We start from the raw sequence: 9,187 nt of genomic DNA on the forward strand, positions 1-9,187 counted from the left end.
AACACAATCCTTGTTTTCGTGTTCTCTTGCCATCTGAGAAGCACCCCATACACATTCAAATTCATTATTCTGCATCACTGACTTCTACAGTTCACAAGGACATACCTCTCTGAAATCAGTAAGCGCACCTCCAGAGCCGTATCCTGCCATTCTCCATCTCCATTCCTGCAACACAACCCACCAGCACCAGTTGCACTGCAACCAGCACTTGCAGCTCAGCTGCCATTCTCAACTGCAACAATCAAACACTCCTATCCATCAGTCCTGTAACTCGATCACCTATAAGTCAGGTTCAATACCAGACTCAACTGCAGCTGCATGATTCCACCAGATTCTTTATGAGTTTGCAATCACCGACTCTTTCCATCATACCCTTGGCAACAACCTTCAATTCAGCTGCAGATACACACTTCACAACCAGCACCATTTCGCACTGCAACTGCAATTCTACCAGAACTATCCTTGCACATTCTAGGCAGCATGCCATTCCTCGCAGAACTCGCCATTGCATCAATCCTGCCTTCTGATTCCACCAGTTCCATTTCCATCTTCTTTTATCATCACCAACATATCCATTGGCATCTCAACAACATCACCACTACCTTGTTCCTCTCAGCTCTCCCTGTAATTGACATCACTACCACTAAACATACACACAACTGCAGCTTCACCAGTCATCACTTCCCTTCAACCTGCTACTGCATATCTTCAACAGCACCAGAACCATCACTTGCAATGTCAGCATAGCATCATATCCCTTCTGATGAACAACAAACCAACACCTTCTTGAATTCCATCTGCAGTTCAATACCAGCACCTGCCTTTTGTAGCTTTCATAACCACCTAACTCAGGCCACAACTATCTCCTGCAATTCATTCATCTCAGCAGCAGCAATAACATCTGCAACTTCAATTCAATCCCTGCAACCCATTGGACCTCATCCTCCATCCATCCAATTTTTACTCGGTTCGAACCCCATCTCAATAAACAATCTAATTCTTCTCGATTCAGTTTCTGAAATCGTCAAAACCTTTTTTTTTTTTCAATTCCTCTTCTCGGTTCAATTGCAGATACAGAACCGTCTCAACCCTTGAAAATCACAATCTCAAATCTAACCCAGACTCCATTTCTTCTTCACATATCAACCACAGATTTACCTTGACCATTCACAGACTCGACCCAATTTCATTCTTCTTGTTGTCTCTTTGAACTCAAGAAGAAACCCATTTTATCTGAACTCGAACCCTAACTTCTAATTCCTGAATCACCCCAATCGATACTTCAGTGAATAATCACAGAAACCCATCGATTTCATCATCTTCAATTCTTCATCTCTGTCTCAATTCCAATTCAGAACCAGCTTCATCTTTTCAATCTCAGTAACTCTTGTTTATTCCTCTTCTCTAGATTCATCTCTCGAATTTCAGATGGAAATCGGCTCAGATCTGCGCCTCTAACTCTCACTGAGTTTCTCAACTGCGACACCATGAAAATGCAGCCGACAAATGATTGGGAGAAAGACTATTATATCAGTTTTAGGTTTAGGTAATGATGAGGATTCATATTGGCACTCCACGTTATGGGATAAGGGCCACCTATTGATAAGTAGCCTGTCGGATCTAGAAAATCGACATACTAATTCTTTGTTCAACTTAACTGCCAGTTATGAGGAACCGACTCATCACCTCCTTACCGCGTAACCTTAGTTGGCTCCAAGTATCACTCGCCTGTGAATCAGCCTTTCTGCGCTTTATGCTCCAAATGGACGTTTTCTCCTTCTTTTGTTCATAATGACTCCATTGCACCTAATAAAATCAAAAGCAAACATAAGATACATAATTTACAAGAAAAATCGCAAAGAAAGCATAAATACTAGATATAAAATTAGGTGTTTTAATTATTTCTAAATCATTAGATTCATTAACTGAATCCCTAGAAAATATTCTATGTTCTTTATAATATTTCATTACTTCAATTCATGGTTCTTCCCAGCAGAATTCCATGGGTTAGTGATAAATATTCAACGTACGGGCATCTGAGCCGCTATCGAGTAAGCCCCGACCAAAATGGTGCAAGTGTATTCAGCAATAATGCACTAACGAGCACCTGAATGCACGAACGATCATTCCCAAATACGAAGGAACGATGAACCTATGTAAAATAGGAAGAAAAATAATAATAAAAAATATTAGCTAAGACGCTAGGGGACTGGGCTCACCGGACGGCCAGTCATGCCGTGGCCAGTACCACGCCTAATTCTGTATTTTATCATGTTTTTGATGGTGGATTTCGTTCAAGGCTAAAATTGCAAAAGCCAAATTAATTTACTGACATCCTGTAGAGGATAAAGCTATCTGATAAGTGATGAGTACCTCTTCACTTTACTAATTCACCTAGAATGGAGCATGTGGCAACAATCCCAGTATTTTGTGAATTAAATACACAAAATTCATCAAGGATGGAGCATGTAGCAACAATCCCAAAAAACCCTGTGAATTTTTAGCATTATTTATAATGCATGATTAGCCTTGTATTTCCTGTGTTGTTCCCACAGAACTCTTATTATTAGTGTGGCATGACGACTGAGTGTTTCTCTCAGCAGAGTAACGCGAATCTCCAAGTACCAATAGTGAGGCATGCACGAGATACCCGTACAGGCTACATCTCTCGGTGTGTTATACTAGCCCGATTGAGCATATATCTCTCGGTGTGTTATACTAGCCCTATTGAGATCTCTCGGTGTGTTATACTAGCCCGATTGAGCATATCTGGATTTCCCGTGTCAGTCTCACGACCACGCAAGTTGGCCGCATGATTTAACCAGCCTAGAGGATCCTCAGCAGGCTACCACCTTAATGACCACCGCGCGGGCCCGTTTTTTCCCTGGTCGGTCGAATACATACCACGCCTCCCAAACAACCACCGAACGCCATCCTAAAGTAGGATGGTTGGGCTGGTGTGGAGCAGCTTGGAAAAGCTTGTACGCACAAGACTGCCAATGTCAGTCTCAAAACAGATCGCGGCCGTCCAACTTCGCCCGCATGGTTGGACGGCATAGATCGACCCATGACCGGTTGGAAAAGTGTTGTCCTGCACACCGGCGGGCCCCCTTCTACTTACTTGACCGACCTTCTCACGACCTAGCCAGGGAGGAGCAAACGCTTGCCCGAAGTTCGGCCGGCGTGATGCTTTAAGGGTCACAGGAAAGTCCACCAGTGTCTTAAATTGACCACGACCATCCAACTTCACCTGCATGATTGGATGGCTTAGATCAAGCCTATGACCGTGGGACAGGTACACACATGCTCACCACCGGATCAATGTGGGCACCACATGGTCGGCCTCCCCAAAGGAACAGCATAGCTTGCCAAACCGTTATATTGAAGTCGTGTACACACGACCGATCCAAAACCTTAATTAGGGTTCGCGGCATGTTACATGTGTCGCTAATCGATCACGAGCGTCCATCTTCGCAAGCTTGGACGGAGGGTGTAGATGTAGACTTAAAAGGTCCCGAGCATGTCAACATGATAACCGTGGGCCCATCTACATGCATGACCGATCGACCAAGGCCAACCATGGCCGGACGTCTCGAAACGCGTGCCCGAAGTAGGCATGTCGCGCGGTTTCCAACTCCTTTGCGGCATGGGATTTATGTTGCAAATCAATTTCAGATGCTCCTCTTTGCCTGTCAAATTGAGCGGCTTAGATCACACTTTCATGGAGCAATGAGGTACAGACGTGTACACCGGAAAGACGTCTTTCCACCACCGGTAGTAGTTGGTGATGAGGTGTCCAAGCTGAAAAGTGATGCTTGCACACCTCTTTAAAACCCTAAAATTCCACCACCGGTAGTAGTTGAGCGTCATAAGATTATCTCGTCCGTCCAACTCTACCAGCTTGGTTAGGCAGCCCTTGCTAGGAGTTAAACGACCAAAGAAGCATCCCCATGATCATCGTCCGCCACTCTTCCACATAGAGTGATCGGCCAAAGCAAGGCTCGCCCATGCAGCCTCCAAACGATCACTTGAAAATGGTTGGACGTGATGCTATTTTAAGACACTTGATCGTGACTTACTCCGTTAAGCCTTAAAATAGCGATGCTTCATACGTGCTGAATATATTCGATGCATTACATGCATAGAATACACACGATATTTCATAAATATCGATTTCCCAAATAACTTAGTTATTTAACCTAGCACCGTATGCTACCTTCTGTGGGTCCCACAATCCACACAATCGAGACATCAAGCATGTCACAAACTGGGGGATACTTACTGGGGTATTGGTCTGGCGGTTTACAGCGCGCAGCGCGCCATCACAAGAACGTGTCAGGAAGACATAGACGGTTAGTGATGATGGGAGAAGTGGGCTTTGACCTGATCGTGTGACAATCACCAGCACGACCCCGCTACTCCATCACTCCACTTCATACGAGACGAGGGTTGTGCTTTATGACTTGTAAATAGGTTATCCTCCCTATTTCTAGGACAGACAAGACAGAAATCAAGTGTTGATACAACATATTCAAACACCCAGAGCTGATTGCTTACATTATTGCAAGCCAGTTCGATATTCTGGTACAAGTCAAAAACAGCCAACACCTTCACGATCTCAACACCTTCTTCGCTTCCCTCCCTAAGATCAACCTCATCTCCTTCACTTTGTGACCGAAGCAAGTCTGGAACGACCATTTCTTGGTTTAGGCCAGAATTGTATTGATTGATCTCTCGAATCAAAAGCACTCCCGTGCAATGAATTTTTTTAGGGTTTAGATTCATTTCTCATCCACACACCCAAAATTACCAAAACCAGCAGAAGTAGTTTTCACCCATAAACACATATTTTATTATTATTCCTTGATCTCATGAAAATCCCTTCGTTTGAACAAATATGCTCATTTTAAGGAAACTCCTCAGTTTCATGGTGTTTCCTCCGTATCAAGGAAATAATAAAAATTAGGAAAGGTGTCGGGGGACCAAGCTCACTAGACGGCCGTCCATGCCCTAGTTGTGGCCGATCCCACACCTTTCATTCCTTATTATTATTATTATTTCCTTCATCCCATGAAATTCCTTGGTTTCATGATATTTCCTTCACATCAAGGAAAAGATATAAAATTAGGGAAGACTCGCGGGACCGGGCCCTAGCCAGCCGACCATGCCCTAGTCGTGGCCGGTCCCACATGCCCCTATATTTCATTATCATCAATTATTATTGTTTCCTTCATCTCATGGAAACTCCTTCACTTTAAGGAAAACTCCTTTATTTCAACAAACTCCTTGATTTCATGGTATTTCCCTAAAATCATGAAAATAATATAAAATTAGAAAAAGTGTCATGGGACCGGCTTGTTGGCAGGCCAGCCATGTCTTAGCCATAGACGGTCCCACACTTCATGATTCTTTATTTTATTATTATTATTTCCTCCATCTTAAGAAGTGTCCTCAGTTTGAGCAAAAACCTTGATTTCTTCATATTTTCTCAAAATGTTTCTCAAACGCACATCAGAAAATATCAAAATTCTCAGGACTGAGACACGAACACTTTGGTGACATGAGCATATTACCTTGACCGACCAAGGTTGGCTCTTTGGTTGCAAGAGGCCGGTCCCACACATTTTCATCATTTGACCTAATTTGTTCACATTAGGTTCAAACTCTTCCAAAAAATTTGGAATTTCATAAAACGATCGTCAGTCGGTCCCATGACCAACCATGGCCGGTTTCATGACCCCTTGGTCGGTCCTTCATATCTTCATAATTTATTAGGTTTTATCACCTAAGGTTCAGATGAGCATTATTTCAATAAATGATTAAACCAGCATTTGATCATCTTTTCACCAACTGGTATTCAAGAGACTTTGGTATTTGCTAACTCGAGCATCTGGGTGTTACATGGTCCGCTCATCATCCCTTGTATCCGGTCCCTCCTTCAGTTTGTGGTTGATTTTCAATTAATCAGCAATTGATCAAAATTAGGATTTTGAATCCAAAGCTGTGCAAAACATAATTCTGAGCAGATTCAAACACTGATAATTTTATGTTGATCCCGTGATCAAAATTTTAATTATCATACTCGGTTCAGTTGCCAGTATTTTAAATTAATATTTTATTTGGTTCTCTTACCAATAATTCATCAAACAAGCACCATTTGCTCAGATGAGCAATATTTGCTCAGATGAGCAATATTTGCTCAGACTAAGGAATATTGGTCCAACTATCAATATTCAACAATTCGTCAAATGAGAAATATTTGTTCACCTTATCTATCAACATTTATTCGACAATTATACCTCTGTCTCAACAGACACGTTCAATTCATGAGTCCCAGAACATTTGTTCAACTCAACAATACAATGACTCATCGTCTCATCAAGTCAGCAACTGACTAACTAAAATCACGAGACATCAATTGTGTCACATGGGGGATATCAACTAGGGTTTTGGTCTGGCGGTCTACAACACGTGTTCATACACGATGAGAATGTGAGCAAGTCGTGCAAGCAGTTAGAGGAGTTAGCAAAGTAGTGGGTAGAAAATCAACCAGGTCTCTGCACGATGAGAAACTGGTTTTAACATGATTTCCACTTCCCACTCTTCGACTCCAGCAACTATCACACTTCATGGGATCAAGGTGTTTACAATTCTTGCAATATAAATAAGTCTCTGAATCATGATTGAAAAAAATACTTTTTCGTCAAACAGACAACAAGAGCACACGAACTCATCGTCTGAAAAATTACTCTCAACAGAGCAAATTCAATCAATCAGAACTTATCTTATTTCTTCATTCAGGATACACAACACACCTGCAATTTCGATCACCATTGATCTCACACATTTCTCAGCTTCCCTCCTACAGATCAACCCATCATCTCTTGTGACCGAATTGACTCTGGAAAGGACATTATCTTGGTTTAGGCCAGAGTCCTACAGATTGATCTCTCGAATTCGAAGCTCTCCCTTTTTTTGCAGTGCATCTGTGTGAGGTTAGACAGTTCGCTCAGTTCAAGGAGTTTCTTCCGCACGGTCGTCTCCTCGATTCCTTAAAAACCAGCAACTCGTTTTCCCCATCTACAGTTATATTTACAACCAAGTTCTATCTTCTGATACAAAATCATAAACAAGCACACCTTACAGTCTATCACTCTGATCTCAACACTTCCTCTGCTTCCCTTCCTAAGATCAAGCATTCTCCTTCCTTTGTGACCGCAACAAGTATGGAACGACCATTTCTTGGTTTAGGACAGAATTGTGCAGATTGATCTCCAAAATATAAAGTACTCATGTGCAGTATATTTGTTTAGGGTTTAGACTCGTTTCTCATCAACCTACCCCATTTTTACCATTTTCAACAGAACCAGTTTTTACCCTACTACAAATTGGCGACCATGGTGGGAGATTAATCTCTCGGTTCCAAAATCATTTTTCTCAACTTCTTAAAAATGGTTGATCTTACCCTTAATCCAAATTTTACTTCCCCCAACACTGATAGTACCTCTCATATTACTCTTGAATCGTTCTTTCATTTCCCCTTGTTAAGGTTATAGATTCTCAATATTCAACAACTATTCTTGATTTGATGAAAATCTTGAATAAATTTGTTAGGAATCAAGATATTAATTTCAATTTGCAGGACAAAGTATTCACCCTTTTGAAAGTCCTCACGGATCATCTATCGAAGGAACCAACATGTGTTCATTCTAAGGAGAATGCTACCAACAATTCATTTCGGATCAATACTGATGGTAGTGGTCCTTCATCCAAGATTCATATCCATGATGATGACAAGGAAGATGAAGAATCACCAACCAAACTAGTCCTTTCATGAAGATCGAGAGATATTTCCTCAAGATCAAAAAGAAGACTCGTCATATTTAAAACGCTCTCATCAGAGTCCTTATGATGAAAGGATGATTCCATTCTATCCTCAGGACAGTAGTCAAGAGTATCCATCAATGATTTAATTATCTCGCCCGTCTTCGTATCAGGACAATTAAAGTATTGTGAACACTTCTATAGCACTTGAAACTAGAATTGTTAACATAGTTTTTCTGAACCTTTTTATTGATTGACTGAGCTTTCTTTTTCTCTGTCTAAGCTGTTGTATAAACAGTGCTAGAGTTGAATTAAAGCAATTCTCATTTATTTTGTCAGTTAATTAGAACGTCGAGACTTACGATCAGATGCAACAACAAGGTTGTTAAGCAAATGATGTTTCTCTCTTTGTTCAAGTTCAAGATCGAAAATTTTCAACTTTCCAACTAGGGAATTTCTGGATAGTGTATCAAGGTTATTTCCCCCAACGATGGCATGCTTCTTAGAGTCGTATCTAGATGGCAGCGATCTGAGAATTTTCATCACAATGTCCTTTTCTTGAATAGTCCTACCCAATGCAAAAGATGCATTAACAATTTCATACACTTTGTGATTAAACTCATCAAATGTTTCTTCATTTGCAATACGAAGGTTTTCCCAATCGGAATTAAGGTTTTGAATCCTAGCTTCCTTTTCACTGGTATTATCTTCGAATAAGGTTTCTAATATATCCCACGCTTCTTTAGACTTAGTGCAATTTGACACATGGTGCTGAAGATTCGGGGTAATGGCATGTATGATGGCATTCAAGCCGTCGGAATTTTTCTTTGCAGCAAGTATCTCGGCAGGGATGTATTCACCAATATTCTTGGGAACGTTTACAATTTCCAACTGCCACAACGGGAGCATCATAGCCATTAACAACATATACCCATGATTGAAAATCACGTGCTTGAAGAAAAGCTCGCATAACAATTTTCCACCATAAGTAATTAGAGTCATCGAAGACGTTGATAGAGATAACACCTATGTCCATATAGTCAGATCGCTACAAACACAGACTTGTAAGGTCTTTAAACGTGTTTGCCTGCTCTGATACCAATTGAAAAAGCATGGGTACAACAACCACACCCCATATTTCGATTAGAAATCTGTATGGACAAACTCCAATATACTTTCAAGAGAATCAACTAGACTCAATATTAATAAAGTATATCAAAGAGTTATATCTCTCTTTCTTGATTCAATTATTTCTCAAGCAAATAGAAATCTGCGAGTCTAATTAAATACAAGTGAAATCACTTGAACGGTACCAAATACCAATGTTCAAGTATCAATCAATTTCAATCAACAACCAAAGGTC

General features: G+C 41.0%; 1 long non-coding RNA gene across 1 annotated transcript; it reads right to left on the bottom strand.

The window, feature by feature from the left end:
- Nucleotides 1–503: 503 nt before the first annotated feature.
- On the bottom strand, nt 504–6,727 carry LOC113319598. The gene is made up of 4 exons (XR_003345678.1): nt 6,717–6,727; nt 5,352–5,354; nt 4,615–4,617; nt 504–680 (listed from the first exon to the last, which is right to left on the bottom strand). It is a non-coding gene; the product is annotated as an uncharacterized LOC113319598 (long non-coding RNA).
- Nucleotides 6,728–9,187: the final 2,460 nt, after the last annotated feature.

This window comes from Papaver somniferum, chromosome 10 (assembly GCF_003573695.1).
Source record: "Papaver somniferum cultivar HN1 chromosome 10, ASM357369v1, whole genome shotgun sequence".
Classification (NCBI taxonomy): Eukaryota; Viridiplantae; Streptophyta; class Magnoliopsida; order Ranunculales; family Papaveraceae; genus Papaver; species Papaver somniferum.